Raw genomic sequence first — 23,055 nt, 5'->3', positions numbered from 1 at the left:
CATTTATAATTTGCATACTATAAACACATACAGAGCAGCTGATTGGTTGCCATGTGCAACTTATCCACTGGCTCACTTCTCCACTTTTATCACTGCTTAGTACATGTCCCCCAAAGTGGAGATAAAGTACCAGCCAATCAGCTCATAACTGCCATGTTACAGGCTGTGTTTGAAAAATGGCAGGAGCTGATTGGTTGGTAGTTTATTTTTTTCCACTTTATCTCTCTTCAAGGCTTAGTACACCTGCCCCAGAGCATTCCAAACACGAATGTTGATCTTGGCTGATTCTACCAAAAATAAGTGACACAAACAATGATCTGCATCTTACAAGACTTTAAAGGGATTTCAGAGGTACCCCAGTTTTCTTTACTTTTTGCTTAAAGATGGATTACAATATCTTCAGTGGAATAACATGTATTTCATTTGTTCACCTATGAGGTCCATGATCTCTAGACAGCTTGTGTGTACAGCCAATGTGTCTGTGAATGACGTAATTCACAGACTTGTCACGTCAGCTGTGCAGCAATATATCATGCAGATATATCGGTACATCTGCCTGTATCATACTTGCCTACCTGACCCTCTCCATGAGAGAGAAAATGCTCTGTTCCTGGACTTTCCAGGTAACGTATAATTGCCATCACCTGTGGTGAGCTAGTTAATTGATAAGAAAGGCGTTTCACCACAGGTGATGGCAATCATACATTACCAGGAAAGTCCAAGAACAGAGCATTTTCTCCCTCATGGAGAGGGTCAGGTAGGCAAGTATGGCCTGTATGCAGATACAACCATCTAACTTACCCATATACTGGCCGAAGGATCCTGCCGACAATGACGTCACTACCAGTACCTGTGGCCTGGCATGTAGTGTGGTGGATTGGTAAGTATGCACATTTAGTTTGAGTAGAAGTTAGAACACAACAAATCTTTGGATTGGTCAGCCAGTCAGGTTTTGAATGTAGAAACTTTGCAAAGATCATGTCTTCCCAAAATCTTTGTGATCCACTCCTGCAACTAAACTTTCTGTCATCTATTCTTTGTTCAATTCCATGGACTGTACCGGATCCTATCTAGTTTATCTATTATTACTATCATCCACTTCTGGAAAATTGCCCCAGACTTCTAACCTAGGCATGTTTCCTACAACATACATGCAGGCCTATTACAGTTATGTCCCTTTATCTCTCTGGGATCCAAACTAAGACATCTGACCTATTGTACCAAACCAATTTTGATTTCAATACTGGACATTTCCTCCAAAGCGACGTATTTGAGCTCTACAGTCTGCCTCTCTCCATATTATATCTACATTGTATCTCTTCCTAATTGCATCCTCCTTCTCAATGGAAGTCTGCCTGTGAAAGTCGAAGCAAGATTTAAAGCTTATGTCTCAGATGAGAATAGGCGTATCATGAAGTATCATTCAAGCACATGATCATATCAAAGCCTAACATTGGGCCTAATTCTGACCTGATCGCTTTTGTGCGAAATTGCACAGCAGTCGATTATCGAATGACTGTGCATGCACATGCAACGCAATCCGCACGCGCAAGCCTAAACAGCGACAGAATGGTGCAAAAATTTTGATCGCTAGGTATAGGTGAGAAAGCGGACGTTTGGGGGTGACAAGTGGACATTTTCTGGGAGTGTCAGGAAAAGACGGGGGTGTTTCCGAGCGTTTTCTGGTAGGGTGTGTGACGTCAGCTCCGGCCCCGATCAGCCTGCTTGTATCGCACTGTAGAAGTAAGTCCTGGGCTACGCACAGACTGCACAGAATGGGAAAATCATTCGATGGTGAGTGAGTTGTGAACGAATTTGCAGATGTCCGCTGTCTGGTGAAGTTTTCGCGCGACCTACACATGCATTCGCACACTTGCACGGGGCGGGTTTTCACTCTCTATGGTCGGCGACTATCTGATCGCAGACCTCTGCAAAAACGCAGAGGAGTGATCAGATCTGAGTTAGGCCCATTGTCTCTTTTTGGCTAAACCTATTTTGTAACTGTTCATTAATCTGGAACAAAACCTCATTAAACGTGTTTTTTAAGTAGCAGCTACCTTTCTCTTCCCCCATCTTCTTTATTAATAAGAAACGAACATGGAAAACTTTATTTCTACCATATGAGGAAAACGTTTTATATGACTACAAATAAATGTAAATATATGTAAATATATATACGCTGAAATTAGATTTGAGTGGGTTATATTGGTTCTGTGCAGGGTAAATACTGGCTGCTTAATTTTTACACTGCCGTTTAGATTTCAATTTGAACACACCCCACCCAAATCTAACTCTCTCTGCACATGTTATATCTGCCCCACCTGCAGTGCAACATGATTTTGCCCAGCTGTGTGCTTTTTTTTTTGTTTGCTAACAAACCTGAGGCCCTTGGTCTAAATATATTGAAGCCACAAAACAGTTTTCCTTGTTGTATTTTGTACTACAAATAAGACTACGATTACTGGCTGCAGCACACATTCCATTCAGTAAGCAGGCAATAATCTGGATTGTAACATTTCATTATTTATATAAGGAATGTCTTTGTTTTCAGATCACAGCATTGCGAAAGTGGGTTCAACAACATCCAACTGCCGGAATTATGCTTTTGATCATTCAGCTTTCAATGTTTAAACTTTTTATGAGCTCTGCAAGATTTCTGTTACGCAGCTTTTGTTCAGTTTATGTTATTTGTTATTATTAGCCACAGGTAATATACTATGAAAGGTGAGAATAATACCCCTTTTACACTCGCAGAAAAATCCCGGGATATTGCACGTGAACGCGCATCATCCCGGGATTTTTCTCAGTGTAAATGGGTACAGGGACAATTTCCCGGGACGAGCATCCCGGGATTTCTTCCCAGGTCTAGAGCAGGGTTGAACCCGGGACCGTCCCGGGAAGCTGCCAGTGTAAACGGGTATACCGGGTCAAGGCGACCCGGCACCCGTTCTCTTCATAGGAGGAGGCGGTGCTTGGAGAAGATTATCTCCAAGCACCGCCTCTGGGAGACTCGGCGGTGACGTCACTGACCCGGCAATATGCCGGGTCAGCCCGCTAATGTGAAAGGGTCATTCCCGGGAATGTGTCCCGGCAAATATACCGGGACACATTCCCGGGAATGAACTTTCCTGCCAGTGTAAAAGAGGTATAAGGGAAATCAGCTAGACTGGGCATTTATGAATTGGAAAGACAGCACCAATACCCTGCAATTCTAATTGCCACAAACGTGTAATGGGAATTGTGCTAACTGTGGTCGGTTTACCTATAGTAGGTGGCTCTTACTACCAAGCAATAAGTGTAACAATGTCTCGGGTTTGATGTCCTGGGTGTGTACACTGAAGCATGGTAACACTTGTAATGCTTCTACATTCAGCCATTACAAACTATACACACTCTGTACTAGGGTTGGCCATCAACCATCTGTGATTACAAACCATCAATGGTTAAAAGCCAATATTAGTTTTTCCATCAATGGTGGAGAATCTATGGTTCTCCACCATTGATGGTACAGAGATCCCTGATGTCAAGCGATCGCCCCCTATAACACACTCCCCTATTCCTGGTGGAGTAGTGCAGCCCTTGGAGTAGACCTCAGAGGCCACAGCAGGAGTGATGGAGTCATCGGCTGTAGCAATCCACCCTGTCCCTGAACTTGTGACATCATGATGTTGCAATGAGAGGACGGTGCACCCTCAGGACACTTCAAGGGGTCTTGGAGGTGTTATTGTATGTTCTATGGAGACTCTGGATGGATGCAGGCTCTGTAGGCTACGGGGTGCATTTCCAAGAACACTGCTAGCCAACGGCTAATGTCATGGTGGAGCGACAGTGCACACTGTTCGCACATCCCTAGTTATTGCCTTGGCTTGGTCAATGACGAAGTATACCTACACCAGAGGTTCCCAAACGTGGTCCTCAGTGCACCACAACAGTCCAGGATTTAGGTATCTCCAAGGTTCAGCACAGATGGTTAAATCAAATTGACTTAGGTGCTAATTAAGTCACCTGTGGCCAAGCATGGATATATTTACAACCTGGACCGTTGGGGTGCCTTGAGGACCACGTTTGGGAACCTCTGACCTACACTCATGTACAAAGCATGCAGTATAGCACATACAGGGGAATATGTATCAAAATTGGGAGAGAGTTAAAGTGGAGAGAGATAAAGTATCATCTATTCAGCTCCTACCTGCCATGTGACAGACTGTGTTTGAAAAATGACAGGAGCTCATTTGTTGATACTTTGGCCCAGATTTATCAAGCCTTGGAGAGTTATAAATAGCACAGTGACAAAGTAACAGCCAATCAGCTTTTAACTGTCATTTTTGTCAAACACAGCCTGTAACATGGCAGTTAGGAGCTGATTGGTTGGTGGTTTATCGCCATGCTATTTATCACTCTATCCAAGGCATGATAAATGGGGGTCTTTATCTCTCTCCACTTTATCTCTCTCCAAGCTTTGAAACATGTCACCCACAGTATGTAGATATGTACTTTACAAGTGCCGCTATATAAAGCTGATTCAAAGTAGGTTATTTTTAAATGTAAAACATCTCAACAAGAACGGAATGATCTTCTGTCACAAGCAAATGAAGTTTGTTACAAGATTCCAAGACAGAGAGAGTATAAGAAACCACAAGAAACAAATTTTGGGTGATATATAAAATCCAACTTAATCCATAACTTCATCCCTTTCTTTGTAACCATGGTAACGGAAGAGGTTATACATTACACATTCAGTTACTTTAGTGATCTCTGCGTAATCACATGCGCAATACATTTGAAATGTTCTTTGCAGGGGAGATTTTTAAAATACTCCGTTGAAAACTGAAGAATTTATAGTGAGATTAAAGTAAATCAGCTCATTCAGATGGAATGTGCAATGTCCCACCACTTAATTTATAGAGAGAACACATATTCCTTTCTGTGTAATATTTGAAGTACATGGGAACTCTGATGTACATTTTATATTTAGATATTTTTTTTCTCTTAATTTTAGGATGCTGTTCAGAAATTATATGACATTTATATAATTAAAATCCTTGTAAGTTATTCATAGTAACATTATACCACCCCGAAGACATTTATTCAGTAATGATAAAGTATAGTGCCATGTAGACCGGAAGAACAGACGCAAGATCAATTTTGGAGAGACGGACAAAAATATGTGTCTAAATTATACATTTTAATATTCAGTAAATCATTCAAATGTATCATTTTTGTATTTCAACAAAATCCATCTGCAGCATCAATATATATATATATATATATATATATATATATGAATGAATCGGCACTCCCTCCAATAACAATTCATTGCCCAGGTGCCCTCCGGAACAATCCTTTAAATATATCAAACCCAGCAGCGGCGGCACTCACGGGTCTGGTTTCAGTCAATAAAGTGCGTTTAATTCATCACTTACTGTCCAACGTTTCGGGGCCACAACACCTCTTTTTCAAGGTGATACATGTATCACCTTGAAAAAGGGGCGTTGTGGCCCCGAAACGTTGGACAGTAAGTGATGAATTAAACGCACTTTATTGACTGAAACCAGACCCGTGAGTGCCGCCGCTGCTGGGCTTGATAGATATATATATATATATATAGTACAGTATATTGTTAATATTAATTATTTGCAGTATATATGCATAACAAATTCTAGTGTCACTAATGTTTTACTCTAATATCATTACTCATGTTGCATTTGTTACAGTGATAAAAGATTTTCACTACATATCGTTTTATACTTTGATCTGGTCCATATGACAAATTTGCGTGTAATAGAAATTTTGAATTTTTTTTTTGCAATTTGTAATATATACATTAATTAGAATATTCCATCTTCTGCTGTAAATAAATTTTAATACGCAGATGTATTTTATTTTTGTCCACTCTTTGAAGGTTATGGGTGGGGTGTATCAAGACTTGATAATAGATTTGCTTCTAAAAATGATAAGTGGAGGTGTTGCCAATAGCAACCAATCAGATGTAGTTCTATAGAGAATTATAGACAGAATATGATTGATTGCGACCCAGTTAACACACAACTCCATGAACTTTTCACGGATTCTATGTGTTACTGCCCGTTAACACGTTTCGAGGCTACCACACTTTTTCACCTGTGGTAATTTACCACGTGTAATTGAATTCCCCCCTTTACCTGTCTCCAAGGCTTGAAACCTGTCCTCTGAGTGTGATAATTGGAAGGTTACATAGAGAAGTTGTCTTTGGCCCAATTGCTGAATATTTGATCATTACCACATGAACCTGTAACTGTATTACCATTATGTTTACATCGTTAGAGTTGCTGAATTTAGCAGGTCTAATCATAATAATTACATTTAATAATACAGTAGATAGGTTTATCACATTTTCTTAGCAATATATATTCATGTAAACAACATACAACAGTGATGTACCCTCCATTATTTCAAACTTTATTTCCCCCTACCCAAAATGGAATCATAAGACATATATACTTTAGGGTGAGATGTACTAAGCAGCGAAAAGAGTGGAGAAATGAGCCAGTGGAGAAGTTGCCTATGGTAACCAATCAATTTTATAGTATGCAAATTATAGTTGGTACTTCAACGCCGTTTGGTTGCCATGGACAACTTCTCCACTGGCTCACTTCTCCACACTTTTCACTGCTAACTACAACTCCCCCATAGTGTTTTGATAAAGCTCAGAGAGAGAGAGAGAGGGAGAGAGAGAGAGAGAGAAAACAAAGTGTTCCAGTCAGTCTGGAGCCCTGAGTCAGCTCCTACTTGCATTAGCGTGCATTAAGAATCTAGAAGAAACTGATGTAACCACGGAGAAGTAGAGATGTGCACCGGAAATTTTTCGGTTTTGTGTTTTGGTTTTGGGTTCGGTTCCGCGGGCGTGTATTGGGTTCGAACGCGTTTTGGCAAAACCTCACCGAATTTTTTTTGTCGGATTCGGGTGTGTTTTGGATTCGGGTGTTTTAAAAAAAAAAAACCAAAAAAACAGCTTAAATCATAGAATTTGGGGGTCATTTTGATCCCAAAGTATTATTAACCTCAATAACCATAATTTCCACTCATTTTCAGTCTATTCTGAACACCTCACACCTCACAATATTATTTTTAGTCCTACAATTTGCACCGAGGTCGCTGGATGACTAAGCTCAGCGACCCAAGTGGCCGACACAAACACCTGGCCCATCTAGGAGTGTCACTGCAGTGTCACGCAGGATGGCCCTTCCAAAAAACACTCCCCAAACAGCACATGACACAAAGAAAATAAGAGGCGCAATGAGGTAGCTGTGTGACTAAGCTCAGCGACCCAAGTGGCCGACACAAACACCTGGCCCATCTAGGAGTGGCACTGCAGTGTCACGCAGGATGGCCCTTCCAAAAAACTCTCCCCAAACAGCACATGACGCAAAGAAAAATTAAAGAAAAAAGAGGTGCAAGATGGAATTGTCCTTGGGCCCGCCCACCCACCCTTATGTTGTATAAACAGGACATGCACACTTTAACCAACCCATCATTTCAGTGACAGGGTCTGCCACACGACTGTGACTGAAATGACTGGTTGGTTTGGACCCCCACCAAAAAAGAAGCAATTAATCTCTCCTTGCACAAACTGGCTCTACAGAGGCAAGATGTCCACCTCATCATCATCCTCCGATTCATCACCGTGTACATCCCCCTCCTCACAGATTATCAATTCGTCCCCACTGGAATCCACCATCTCAGCTCCCTGTGTACTTTGTGGAGGCAATTGCTGCTGGTGAATGTCTCCACGGAGGAATTGATTATAATTCATTTTAATGAACATCATCTTCTCCACATTTTCTGGAAGTAACCTCGTACGCCGATTGCTGACAAGGTGAGCGGCGGCACTAAACACTCTTTCAGAGTACACACTTGTGGGAGGGCAACTTAGGTAGAATAAAGCCAGTTTGTGCAAGGGCCTCCAAATTGCCTCTTTTTCCTGCCAGTATACGTACGGACTGTCTGACGTGCCTACTTGGATGCGGTCACTCATATAATCCTCCACCATTCTTTCAATGGTGAGAGAATCATATGCAGTGACAGTAGACGACATGTCCGTAATCGTTGTCAGGTCCTTCAGTCCGGACCAGATGTCAGCATCAGCAGTCGCTCCAGACTGCCCTGCATCACCGCCAGCGGGTGGGCTCGGAATTCATAGCCTTTTCCTCGCACCCCCAGTTGCGGGAGAATGTGAAGGAGGAGATGTTGACGGGTCACGTTCCGCTTGACTTGACAATTTTCTCACCAGCAGGTCTTTGAACCCCTGCAGACTTGTGTCTGCCGGAAAGAGAGATACAACGTAGGTTTTAAATCTAGGATCGAGCACGGTGGCCAAAATGTAGTGCTCTGATTTCAACAGATTGACCACCCGTGAATCCTGGTTAAGCGAATGAAAGGCTCCATCCACAAGTCCCACATGCCTAGCGGAATCGCTCTGTTTTAGCTCCTCCTTCAATGCCTCCAGCTTCTTCTGCAAAAGCCTGATGAGGGGAATGACCTGACTCAGGCTGGCAGTGTCTGAACTGACTTCACGTGTGGCAAGTTCAAAAGGTTGCAGAAACTTGCACAACGTTGAAATCATTCTCCACTGCGCTTGAGACAGGTGCATTCCACCTCCTTTGCCTATATCGTGGGCAGATGTATAGGCTTGAATGGCCTTTTGCTGCTCCTCCATCCTCTGAAGCATATAGAGGGTTGAATTCCACCTCGTTACCACTTCTTGCTTCAGATGATGGCAGGGCAGGTTCAGGCGTTTTTGGTGTTGCTCCAGTCTTCTGTACGTGGTGCCTGTACGCCGAAAGTGTCCCGCAATTCTTCTGGCCACCGACAGCATCTCTTGCACGCCCCTGTCGTTTTTTAAATAATTCTGCACCACCAAATTCAAGGTATGTGCAAAACATGGGACGTGCTGGAATTTGCCCAGATATAATGCACGCACAATATTGCTGGCGTTGTCCGATGCCACAAATCCACAGGAGAGTCCAATTGGGGTAAGCCATTCTGCGATGATCTTCCTCAGTTGCCGTAAGAGGTTTTCAGCTGTGTGCGTATTCTGGAAAGCGGTGATACAAAGCGTAGCCTGCCTAGGAAAGAGTTGGCGTTTGCGAGATGCTGCTACTGGTGCCGCCGCTGCTGTTCTTGCGGCGGGAGTCAATACATCTACCCAGTGGGCTGTCACAGTCATATAGTCCTGAGTCTGCCCTGCTCCACTTGTCCACATGTCCGTGGTTAAGTGGACATTGGGTACAACTGCATTTTTTAGGACACTGGTGAGTCTTTTTCTGAGGTCTGTGTACATTTACGGTATCGCCTGCCTAGAGAAATGGAACCTAGATGGTATTTGGTACCGGGGACACAGTACCTCAATCAAGTCTATAGTTGGCTCTATAGTAATGATGGATACCGGAACCACGTTTCTCACCGCCCAGGATGCCAAGGCCTCAGTTATCCGCTTTGCAGCAGGATGACTGCTGTGATATTTCAACTTCCTCGCAAAGGACTGTTGGACAGTCAATTGCTTGGTGGAAGTAGTAAAAGTGGTCTTACGACTTCCCCTCTGGGATGACCATGGACTCCCAGCAGCAACAACAGCAGCGCCAGCAGCAGTAGGCGTTACACGCAAGGATGCATCGGAGGAATCCCAGGCAGGAGAGGACTCGTCAGAATTGCCAGTGACATGGCCTGCAGGACTATTGGCATTCCTGGGGGAGGAGGAAATTGACACTGAGGGAGTTGGTGGGGTGGTTTGCGTGAGCTTGGTTACAAGAGAAAGGAATTTACTGGTCAGTGGACTGCTTCCGCTGTCGCCCAAAGTTTTTGAACTTGTCACTGACTTATGATGAATGCGCTGCAGGTGACGTATAAGGGAGGATGTTCCGAGGTGGTTAACGTCCTTACCCCTACTTATTACAGCTTGACAAAGGCAACACACTGCTTGACACCTGTTGTCCGCATTTCTGTTGAAATACTTCCACACCGAAGAGCTGATTTTTTTGGTATTTTCACCAGGCATCTCAATGGCCATATTCCTCCCACGGACAACAGGTGTCTCCCCGGGTGCCTGACTTAAACAAACCACCTCACCATCAGAATGCTCCTTGTCAATTTCCTCCCCAGCGCCAGCAACACCCATATCCTCATCCTGGTGTACTTCAACACTGACATCTTCAATCTGACTATCAGGAACTGGACTGCGGGTGCTCCTTCCAGCACTTGCAGGGGGCGTGCAAATGGTGGAAGGTGTATGCTCTTCACGTCCAGTGTTGGGAAGGTCAGGCATCGCAAACGACACAATTGGACTCTCCTTGTGGATTTGTGATTTCGAAGAACGCACAGTTCTTTGCTGTGCTTTTGCCAGCTTAAGTCTTTTCATTTTTCTAGCGAGAGGCTGAGTGCTTCCATCCTCATGTGAAGCTGAACCACTAGCCATGAACATAGGCCAGGGCCTCAGCCGTTCCTTGCCACTCCGTGTGGTAAATGGCATATTGGCAAGTTTACGCTTCTCCTCCGACGATTTTAATTTAGATTTTTGAGTCCTTTTTTTACTGATCTTTTGTGTTTTGGATTTTACATGCTCTGTACTATGACATTGGGCATCGGCCTTGGCAGACGACGTTGATGGAATTTCATCGTCTCGGCCATGACTAGTGGCAGCAGCTTCAGCACGAGGTGGAAGTGGATCTTGATCTTTCCCTATTTTTGGAACCTCAACATTTTTGTTCTCCATATTTTAATAGGCACAACTAAAAGGCACCTCAGGTAAACAATGGAGATGGATGGATACTAGTATACTTATGGATGACGAGTGACTGACGACACAGAGGTAGCTACAGCCGTGGACTACCGTACTGCGTCTGCTAGTATAGAGATGATAATTAATGATATAAAAAAAATATATATATAACTACTGTAGGTATATATAATATAATGACGGACCTGGTGGACACTGTCAGCAGACTCCTAAACTACTAGTATGAAGAAGATAGAAAAAAAAACCCACCACAGGTAGGTATACAATTATGGACGAGTGACGACACAGAGGTAGGTACAGCCGTGGCCTACCGTACTGCGTCTGCTAGTATAGATAATATACTAAATATATTACTACTGTAGGTATATAATATAATGACGGACCTGCTGGACACTGTCAGCAGACTCCTAAACTACTAGTATGAAGAAGATAGAAAAAAAACCCCCACCACAGGTAGGTATACAATTATGGACGAGTGACGACACAGAGGTAGGTACAGCCGTGGCCTACCGTACTGGGTCTGCTAGTATAGATAATATACTAAATATATTACTACTGTAGGTATATAATATAATGACGGACCTGGTGGACACTGTCAGCAGACTCCTAAACTACTAGTATGAAGAAGATAGAAAAAAAAACCCACCACAGGTAGGTATACAATTATGGACGAGTGACGACACAGAGGTAGGTACAGCCGTGGCCTACCGTACTGCGTCTGCTAGTATAGATAATATACTAAATATATTACTACTGTAGGTATATAATATAATGACGGACCTGGTGGACACTGTCAGCAGACTCCTAAACTACTAGTATGAAGAAGATAGAAAAAAAAACCCCACCACAGGTAGGTAGGTATACAATTATGGACGAGCACTGACGACACAGAGATAGCCACAGCCGTGGACTACCGTACTGCGTCTGCTAGTATAGATAATATACTAAATATATTACTACTGTAGGTATATAATATAATGACGGACCTGGTGGACACTGTCAGCAGACTCCTAAACTACTAGTATGAAGAAGATAGAAAAAAAAAACCCACCACAGGTAGGTATACAATTATGGACGAGCACTGACGACACAGAGATAGCCACAGCCGTGGACTACCGTACTGCGTCTGCTAATATAGAGATGATAAAGATGATAGAGATGAAAAAAAATATATAACACTACTGTAGGTAAATATTTATATAATATAATGAATGACGGACCTGCTGGACACTGTCAGCAGAATGCGTTTATAGAATAATAAAAAAAACACCACAGGAGTGTTTAACTTTTTCAGGCAGACAATATACTGGTGGTCACTGGCAGCAAAAGTGTGCACTGTACTCCTGCTATAACTGCTCCCCAGTCTCCCCCACAATTAAGCTGTGTGAGCAGTGAGCACTCAGCACAGTCAGATATACATGGATGATATATCATGCAGCACACTGAGGCTGAGCACAGATATGGTATGTATCGTTTTTTTCAGGCAGAGAACGGATTATAATAAAACTGGTGGTCACTATCAGCAAAACTCTGCACTGTACTGAGTACTCCTCCTAACAACTGCTCCCCAAAATTAGTAGTAAATCAAATGTCACTCTCTATCTTCTAATCTAAACGGAGAGGACGCCAGCCACGTCCTCTCCCTATCAATCTCAATGCACGTATGAAAATGGCGGCGACGCGCGGCTCCTTATATAGAATGCGAGTCTCGCGATAATCCGACAGCGGGATGATGACGTTTGGGCGCGCTCGGGTTAACCGAGCAAGGCGGGAGGATCCGAGTCTGCCTCGGACCCGTGTAAAAAGGCTGAAGTTCGGGGGGGTTCGGATTCCGAGGAACCGAACCCGCTCATCTCTAATCAAGAAACATATATTATTTTTGACAATAATAGAAAATTTTTCAAGTGCACAAAAATGTAAACCATAAAAACATATGATCTTCATTATTTCTTTAATCGTTGTCCCTCTGTATACTGTAAGAGAAGATAATAAATGCTAGAATGAGGTTATGGCAGTATCATGCTTGACTGCCATTTAATTAACAAAATGTAAGACATTTTTAATTTAAAAACACAAACAGAAAATTAGCATAAAGAAAAACAAAACGGAAAAAAAAATGACAGTTGTTGGTAAAAATGTGAGTGTGAGGATTATGAATGTAATAGAATGAGTTACTGAAGTAACCTATTTAACCATGATTCACACCCTAGCAAAAGATTTCTTGTATCATCACCTGATACACTATTATTTTTCTTTTCCCAGTATATGTTTGTTTTTACTGTGTTTTCACCTACTGTGTTTTCTTTTATCATCCTTCTTGCTTTTTCAGCATGGTTGGTGTAATGATTAGAGATGAGCGGGTTCGGTTTCTCTGAATCCGAACCCGCCAGAACTTCATGTTTTTTTTCACGGGTCCGAGCGACTCGGATCTTCCCGCCTTGCTCGGTTAACCCGAGCGCGCCCGAACGTCATCATGACGCTGTCGGATTCTCGCGAGGCTCGGATTCTATCGCGAGACTCTGATTCTATATAAGGAGCCGCGCGTCGCCGCCATTTTCACACGTGCATTGAGATTGATAGGGAGAGGACGTGGCTGGCGTCCTCTCCGTTTAGAATTAGAATAGATTAGAGAGACACTTGATTTACTAATTTTGGGGAGCATTAGGAGTACTCAGTAGTGTACAGTGCAGAGTTTTGCTGATAGTGACCAGTGACCACCACTTTTATTTATAATCCGTTCTCTGCCTGAAAAAAGCGATACACAGCACACAGTGACTCAGTCACATACCATATCTGTGTGCACTGCTCAGGCTCAGGCCAGTGTGCTGCATCATCTATTATCTATATATAATATTATATATATCTGTCTGACTGCTCAGCTCACACAGCTTATAATTGTGGGGGAGACTGGGGAGCACTACTGCAGTGCCAGTTATAGGTTATAGCAGGAGCCAGGAGTACATAATATAATCCGTTCTCTGCCTGAAAAAAGCGATACACAGCACACAGTGACTCAGTCACATACCATATCTGTGTGCACTGCTCAGGCTCAGGCCAGTGTGCTGCATCATCTATTATCTATATATAATATTATATATATATGTCTGACTGCTCAGCTCACACAGCTTATAATTGTGGGGGAGACTGGGGAGCACTACTGCAGTGCCAGTTATAGGTTATAGCAGGAGCCAGGAGTACATAATATATTATATAGTGAGTGACCACCAGACACACAGTGCAGTTTATTTAATATATCCGTTCTCTGCCTGAAAAAAGCGATACACACAGTGACTCAGTCAGTCACATACCATATCTGTGTGCACTGCTCAGGCTCAGGCCAGTGTGCTGCATCATCTATATATATTATATATCTGTCTGACTGCTCAGCTCACACAGCTTATAATTGTGGGGGAGACTGGGGAGCACTACTGCAGTGCCAGTTATAGGTTATAGCAGGAGCCAGGAGTACATAATATTATATTAAAATTAAACAGTGCACACTTTTGCTGCAGGAGTGCCACTGCCAGTGTGACTAGTGACCAGTGACCTGACCACCAGTATATAATATTAGTAGTATACTATCTCTTTATCAACCAGTCTATATTAGCAGCAGACACAGTACAGTGCGGTAGTTCACGGCTGTGGCTACCTCTGTGTCGGCACTCGGCAGCCCGTCCATAATTGTATATACCAGTGACCTAACCGTGGTTTTTTTTTTCTTTCTTTATACATACATACTAGTTACGAGTATACTATCTCTTTATCAACCAGTCTATATATTAGCAGCAGACACAGTACAGTGCGGTAGTTCACGGCTGTGGCTACCTCTGTGTCGGCACTCGGCAGCCCGTCCATAATTGTATATACCACCTAACCGTGGTTTTTTTTTCTTTCTTTATACATACATACTAGTTACGAGTATACTATCTCTTTATCAACCAGTCTATATATTAGCAGCAGACACAGTACAGTGCGGTAGTTCACGGCTGTGGCTACCTCTGTGTCGGCACTCGGCAGCCCGTCCATAATTGTATATACCACCTAACCGTGGTTTTTTTTTCTTTCTTTATACATACATACTAGTTACGAGTATACTATCTCTTTATCAACCAGTCTATATATTAGCAGCAGACACAGTACAGTGCGGTAGTTCACGGCTGTGGCTACCTCTGTGTCGGCACTCGGCAGCCCGTCCATAATTGTATATACCACCTAACCGTGGTTTTTTTTTTCTTTCTTTATACATACATACTAGTTACGAGTATACTATCTCTTTATCAACCAGTCTATATATTAGCAGCAGACACAGTACAGTGCGGTAGTTCACGGCTGTGGCTACCTCTGTGTCGGCACTCGGCAGCCCGTCCATAATTGTATACTAGTATCCAATCCATCCATCTCCATTGTTTACCTGAGGTGCCTTTTAGTTGTGCCTATTAAAATATGGAGAACAAAAATGTTGAGGTTCCAAAATTAGGGAAAGATCAAGATCCACTTCCACCTCGTGCTGAAGCTGCTGCCACTAGTCATGGCCGAGACGATGAAATGCCAGCAACGTCGTCTGCCAAGGCCGATGCCCAATGGCATAGTACAGAGCATGTCAAAACCAAAACACCAAATATCAGTAAAAAAAGGACTCCAAAACCTAAAATAAAATTGTCGGAGGAGAAGCGTAAACTTGCCAATATGCCATTTACCACACGGAGTGGCAAGGAACGGCTGAGGCCCTGGCCTATGTTCATGGCTAGTGGTTCAGCTTCACATGAGGATGGAAGCACTCAGCCTCTCGCTAGAAAACTGAAAAGACTCAAGCTGGCAAAAGCACCGCAAAGAACTGTGCGTTCTTTGAAATCCCAAATCCACAAGGAGAGTCCAATTGTGTCGGTTGCGATGCCTGACCTTCCCAACACTGGACGTGAAGAGCATGCGCCTTCCACCATTTGCACGCCCCCTGCAAGTGCTGGAAGGAGCACCCGCAGTCCAGTTCCTGATAGTCAGATTGAAGATGTCAGTGTTGAAGTACACCAGGATGAGGAGGATATGGGTGTTGCTGGCGCTGGGGAGGAAATTGACCAGGAGGATTCTGATGGTGAGGTGGTTTGTTTAAGTCAGGCACCCGGGGAGACACCTGTTGTCCGTGGGAGGAATATGGCCGTTGACATGCCAGGTGAAAATACCAAAAAAATCAGCTCTTCGGTGTGGAGGTATTTCACCAGAAATGCGGACAACAGGTGTCAAGCCGTGTGTTCCCTTTGTCAAGCTGTAATAAGTAGGGGTAAGGACGTTAACCACCTCGGAACATCCTCCCTTATACGTCACCTGCAGCGCATTCATAATAAGTCAGTGACAAGTTCAAAAACTTTGGGTGACAGCGGAAGCAGTCCACTGACCAGTAAATCCCTTCCTCTTGTAACCAAGCTCACGCAAACCACCCCACCAACTCCCTCAGTGTCAATTTCCTCCTTCCCCAGGAATGCCAATAGTCCTGCAGGCCATGTCACTGGCAATTCTGACGAGTCCTCTCCTGCCTGGGATTCCTCCGATGCATCCTTGCGTGTAACGCCTACTGCTGCTGGCGCTGCTGTTGTTGCCGCTGGGAGTCGATGGTCATCCCAGAGGGGAAGTCGTAAGCCCACTTGTACTACTTCCAGTAAGCAATTGACTGTTCAACAGTCCTTTGCGAGGAAGATGAAATATCACAGCAGTCATCCTACTGCAAAGCGGATAACTGAGTCCTTGACAACTATGTTGGTGTTAGACGTGCGTCCGGTATCCGCCGTTAGTTCACAGGGAACTAGACAATTTATTGAGGCAGTGTGCCCCCGTTACCAAATACCATCTAGGTTCCACTTCTCTAGGCAGGCGATACCGAGAATGTACACGGACGTCAGAAAAAGACTCACCAGTGTCCTAAAAAATGCAGTTGTACCCAATGTCCACTTAACCATGGACATGTGGACAAGTGGAGCAGGGCAGGGTCAGGACTATATGACTGTGACAGCCCACTGGGTAGATGTATGGACTCCCGCCGCAAGAACAGCAGCGGCGGCACCAGTAGCAGCATCTCGCAAACGCCAACTCTTTCCTAGGCAGGCTACGCTTTGTATCACCGGTTTCCAGAATACGCACACAGCTGAAAACCTCTTACGGCAACTGAGGAAGATCATCGCGGAATGGCTTACCCCAATTGGACTCTCCTGTGGATTTGTGGCATCGGACAACGCCAGCAATATTGTGTGTGCATTAAATATGGGCAAATTCCAGCACGTCCCATGTTTTGCACATACCTTGAATTTGGTGGTGCAGAATTTTTTAAAAAACGACAGGGGCGTGCAAGAGATGCTGTCGGTGGCCAGAAAAATTGCGGGACACTTTCGGCGTACAGGCACCACGTACAGAAGACTGGAGCACCACCAAAAACTACTGAACCTGCCCTGCCATCATCTGAAGCAAGAAGTGGTAACGAGGTGGAATTCAACCCTCTATATGCTTCAGAGGTTGGAGGAGCAGCAAAAGGCCATTCAAGCCTATACAATTGAGTACGATATAGTAGGTGGAATGCACCTGTCTCAAGTGCAGTGGAGAATGATTTCAACGTTGTGCAAGGTTCTGATGCCCTTTGAACTTGCCACACGTGAAGTCAGTTCAGACACTGCCAGCCTGAGTCAGGTCATTCCCCTCATCAGGCTTTTGCAGAAGAAGCTGGAGGCATTGAAGAAGGAGCTAAAAGGGAGCGATTCCGCTAGGCATGTGGGACTTGTGGATGCAGCCCTTAATTCGCTTAACAAGGATTCACGGGTGGTCAATCTGTTGAAATCAGAGCACTACATTTTGGCCACCGTGCTCGATCCTAGATTTAAAGCCTACCTTGGATCTCTCTTTCCGGCAGACACAGGTCTGCTGGGGTTGAAAGACCTGCTGGTGACAAAATTGTCAAGTCAAGCGGAACGCGACCTGTCAACATCTCCTCCTTCACATTCTCCCGCAACTGGGGGTGCGAGGAAAAGGCTCAGAATTCCGAGCCCACCCGCTGGCGGTGATGCAGGGCAGTCTGGAGCGACTGCTGATGCTGACATCTGGTCCGGACTGAAGGACCTGACAACGATTACGGACATGTCGTCTACTGTCACTGCATATGATTCTCTCAACATTGATAGAATGGTGGAGGATTATATGAGTGACCGCATCCAAGTAGGCACGTCACACAGTCCGTACTTATACTGGCAGGAAAAAGAGGCAATTTGGAGGCCCTTGCACAAACTGGCTTTATTCTACCTAAGTTGCCCTCCCACAAGTGTGTACTCCGAAAGAGTGTTTAGTGCCGCCGCTCACCTTGTCAGCAATCGGCGTACGAGGTTACATCCAGAAAATGTAGAGAAGATGATGTTCATTAAAATGAATTATAATCAATTCCTCCGCGGAGACATTGACCAGCAGCAATTGCCTCCACAAAGTACACAGGGAGCTGAGATGGTGGATTCCAGTGGGGACGAATTGATAATCTGTGAGGAGGGGGATGTACACGGTGATATATCGGAGGGTGAAGATGAGGTGGACATCTTGCCTCTGTAGAGCCAGTTTGTGCAAGGAGAGATTAATTGCTTCTTTTTTGGGGGGGGTCCAAACCAACCCGTCATATCAGTCACAGTCGTGTGGCAGACCCTGTCACTGAAATGATGGGTTGGTTAAAGTGTGCATGTCCTGTTTTGTTTATACAACATAAGGGTGGGTGGGAGGGCCCAAGGACAATTCCATCTTGCACCTCTTTTTTCTTTTCTTTTTCTTTGCATCATGTGCTGATTGGGGAGGGTTTTTTGGAAGGGACATCCTGCGTGACACTGCAGTGCCACTCCTAGATGGGCCCGGTGTTTGTGTCGGCCACTAGGGTCGCTAATCTTACTCACACAGTCAGCTACCTCATTGCGCCTCTTTTTTTCTTTGCGTCATGTGCTGTTTGGGGAGGGTTTTTTGGAAGGGACATCCTGCGTGACACTGCAGTGCCACTCCTAGATGGGCCCGGTGTTTGTGTCGGCCACTAGGGTCGCTAATCTTACTCACACAGTCAGCTACCTCATTGCGCCTCTTTTTTTCTTTGCGTCATGTGCTGTTTGGGGAGGGTTTTTTGGAAGGGACATCCTGCGTGACACTGCAGTGCCACTCCTAGATGGGCCCGGTGTTTGTGTCGGCCACTAGGGTCGCTAATCTTACTCACACAGTCAGCTACCTCATTGCGCCTCTTTTTTTCTTTGCGTCATGTGCTGTTTGGGGAGGGTTTTTTGGAAGGGCCATCCTGCGTGACACTGCAGTGCCACTCCTAGATGTGCCCGGTGTTTGTGTCGGCCACTAGGGTCGCTAATCTTACTCACACAGTCAGCTACCTCATTGCGCCTCTTTTTTTCTTTGCGTCATGTGCTGTTTGGGGAGGGTTTTTTGGAAGGGCCATCCTGCGTGACACTGCAGTGCCACTCCTAGATGGGCCCGGTGTTTGTGTCGGCCACTAGGGTCGCTAATCTTACTCACACAGCTACCTCATTGCGCCTCTTTTTTTCTTTGCGTCATGTGCTGTTTGGGGAGGGTTTTTTGGAAGGGCCATCCTGCGTGACACTGCAGTGCCACTCCTAGATGGGCCCGGTGTTTGTGTCGGCCACTAGGGTCGCTAATCTTACTCACACAGCTACCTCATTGCGCCTCTTTTTTTCTTTGCGTCATGTGCTGTTTGGGGAGGGTTTTTTGGAAGGGACATCCTGCGTGACACTGCAGTGCCACTCCTAGATGGGCCCGGTGTTTGTGTCGGCCACTAGGGTCGCTTATCTTACTCACACAGCGACCTCGGTGCAAATTTTAGGACTAAAAATAATATTGTGAGGTGTGAGGTATTCAGAATAGACTGAAAATGAGTGTAAATTATGGTTTTTGAGGTTAATAATACTTTGGGATCAAAATGACCCCCAAATTCTATGATTTAAGCTGTTTTTTAGTGTTTTTGGAAAAAAACACCCGAATCCAAAACACACCCGAATCCGACAAAAAAAATTAGGTGAGGTTTTGCCAAAACGCGTTCGAACCCAAAACACGGCCGCGGAACCGAACCCAAAACCAAAACACAAAACCCGAAAAATTTCAGGCGCTCATCTCTAGTAATGATTAGAATTACTGCCTCACAGCACTGGGGTTCGATTCCCACCACGGCCCTAACTATGTAGTTTGTATATTGGGGGTAATTCTGAGTTGATCGCAGCAGCAAGTTTGTTAGCAATTGGGCAAAACCATGTGCACTGCAGGGGGTGTGGGGGGCAGATATAACATTTGCAGAGAGAGTTAGATTTGGGTGGGTTATTTTGTTTCTGTGCAGGGTAAATACTGGCTGCTTTATTTTAGACAGGCAATTTAGATTTCAGTTTGAATACACCCCACCCAAATCTAACTCTCTCTGCACATGTTACATCTGCCCCCACCCCATGCAGTGTACATGGGTGGTCATTCCGAGTTGTTCGCTCGGTAAATTTCATCGCATTGCAGCGATTTTCCGCTTAGTGCGCATGCGCAATGTTCGCATTGCGACTGCGCCAAGTAAATTTGCTATGAAGTTAGTTATTTTACTCACGGCTTTTTCTTCGTTCAGGCGATCGTAGTGTGATTGACAGGAAGTGGGTGTTTCTGGGCGGAAACAGGCCGTTTTATGGGCGTGTGGGAAAAAACGCTACCGTTTCTGTGAAAAACGCGGGAGTGGCTGTAGAAACGGAGGAGTGTCTGGGCGAACGCTGGGTGTGTTTGTGACGTCAAACCAGGAACGACAAGCACTGAACTGATCGCAGATGCCGAGTAAGTCTGGAGCTACTCAGAAACTGCTAAGAAGTGTCTATTCGCAATTCTGCTAATCTTTCGTTAGCAATTTTAAGAAGCTAAGATTCACTCCCAGTAGGCGGTGGCTTAGCGTGTGCAAAGCTGCTAAAAGCAGCTTGCGAGCGAACAACTCGGAATGAGGGCCATGGTTTTGCCCAACTGCTAACAAATTTGATGCTGCGATCAACTCAGAATTAGGCCCACTGTCTCCTGTACTTGTGTGGGTTTCCTCCGAGTACTCCAATTTCCTCCCACAATCTAAAAGCATACTGGTAAGTTAATTGGCTCTTGACATAAAATTAATCCTATTGCATGGGTGTGTATATGTGGTAGGGAATATAGAGTGTAAGCTCCAGAGCCGCAACTACGTGTTACCAGGTTTGCCTGGTACACAGCGCAATCACCCTGAGGGTGCAACTGTCCGCAAAGTCATCAGCGGCATTGTAATGAGTCAAACTAACTCATTACAAGCTGCCTGACAGGAGAGAAGCAGCAGCTCTGGAGGCAGGGCAGGGGAGGATGAGGAGGGAGGGGGACTCGGGAGCTGCAGCAGCGCTATGTAATTGGTGGCGGCGCTGCTGCTGCTGTCCCTCTCCTTCCGCATTGGCTGGCCGCCGCCGCTGCTGTGAATGCTGGGATGCGCTTCCTTCATTCCATCATTCACAGCGGCGGCCAGCCAATGCGGAAGGAGAGGGACAGCTGCAGCAGCGCCACCACCAATTACATAGCACTGCTGCGGCTCCCGAGTCCCCCTCCCTCCTCCTCCTTCGCCACTGTCTCCAGAGCTGCCAGCACTGAGGAGCCTGACTACCTGAGCCAGCGTAGAGATGGTAAGTATCATCTATTCTCTCTCTCTCTCTCTCTCTTGTCTACCAAATGTGTAAAAGGGGGACTGGCTGCTGTAATGTGTAATAATAAGGGGACGCTGTCTGCCGTAATGTGTAATAAGGGGACGCTGTCTGCCATAATGTGTAAAAAGGGGATGCTGTCTGCCGTAATGTGTAAAAAGGGGAATGCTGTCTACCGTAATGTGTAAAAAGGGGACACTGTCTGCCATAATGTGTAAAAATAAGAATTTACTCACCGGTAATTCTATTTCTCGTAGTCCGTAGTGGATGCTGGGGACTCCGTAAGGACCATGGGGAATAGACGGGCTCCGCAGGAGACTGGGCACACTATAAGAAAGATTTGGTACTATCTGGTGTGCACTGGCTCCTCCCTCTATGCCCCTCCTCCAGACCTCAGTTAGGATACTGTGCCCGGAAGAGCTGACACAATAAGGAAGGATTTTGAATCCCGGGTAAGACTCATACCAGCCACACCAATCACACCGTATAACTCGTGATACTATACCCAGTTAACAGTATGAAATATAACTGAGCCTCTTCAACAGATGGCTCAACAATAACCCTTTAGTTAGGCAATAACTATATACAAGTATTGCAGACAATCCGCACTTGGGATGGGCGCCCAGCATCCACTACGGACTACGAGAAATATAATTACCGGTGAGTAAATTCTTATTTTCTCTAACGTCCTAGTGGATGCTGGGGACTCCGTAAGGACCATGGGGATTATACTAAAGCTCCCAAACGGGCGGGAGAGTGCGGATGACTCTGCAGCACCGAATGAGAGAACTCCAGGTCCTCCTCAGCCAGGGTATCAAATTTATAGAATTTTGCAAACGTGTTTGCCCCTGACCAAGTAGCAGCTCGGCAAAGTTGTAAAGCCGAGACCCCTCGGGCAGCCGCCCAAGATGAGCCCACCTTCCTTGTGGAATGGGCTTTCACATTTTTAGGCTGCGGTAGTCCCACCGCAGAATGCGCCAGCTGAATTGTGCTACAAATCCAGCGAGCAATAGTCTGCTTAGAAGCAGGAGCACCCATCTTGTTGGGTGCATACAGGATAAAAAGCGAGTCAGTTTTCCTGACTCCAGCCGTCCTGGAAACATAAATCAAGGCCCTGACTACATCCAGTAACTTGGAATCCTCCAAGTCCCTAGTAGCCGCAGGCACCACAATAGGTTGGTTCAAGTGAAAAGCTGATACCACCTTAGGGAGAAACTGGGGACGAGTCCTCAATTCTGCCCTATCCATATGGAAAATCAGATAAGGGCTTTTACATGACAAAGCCGCCAATTCTGACACACGCCTGGCCGAAGCCAAGGCCAATAACATAACCACTTTCCACGTGAGATATTTCAGATCCACAGTTTTAAGTGGTTCAAACCAATGTGATTTTAGGAAACTCAACACCACATTGCAATCCCAAGGTGCCACAGGAGGCACAAAAGGGGGCTGGATATGAAACACTCCCTTTACAAAAGTCTGAACTTCAGGCAGTGAAGCCAGTTCTTTCTGGAAGAAAATCGACAGAGCCAAAATCTGGACCTTAATGGAACCCAATTTTAGGCCCATAGTCACTCCTGACTGTAGGAAGTG

The sequence above is a fragment of the Pseudophryne corroboree genome, chromosome 7 (assembly GCF_028390025.1).
Source record: "Pseudophryne corroboree isolate aPseCor3 chromosome 7, aPseCor3.hap2, whole genome shotgun sequence".
In the NCBI taxonomy this organism is placed as follows: domain Eukaryota; kingdom Metazoa; phylum Chordata; class Amphibia; order Anura; family Myobatrachidae; genus Pseudophryne; species Pseudophryne corroboree.
This window is presented reverse-complemented; position numbering follows the sequence as displayed.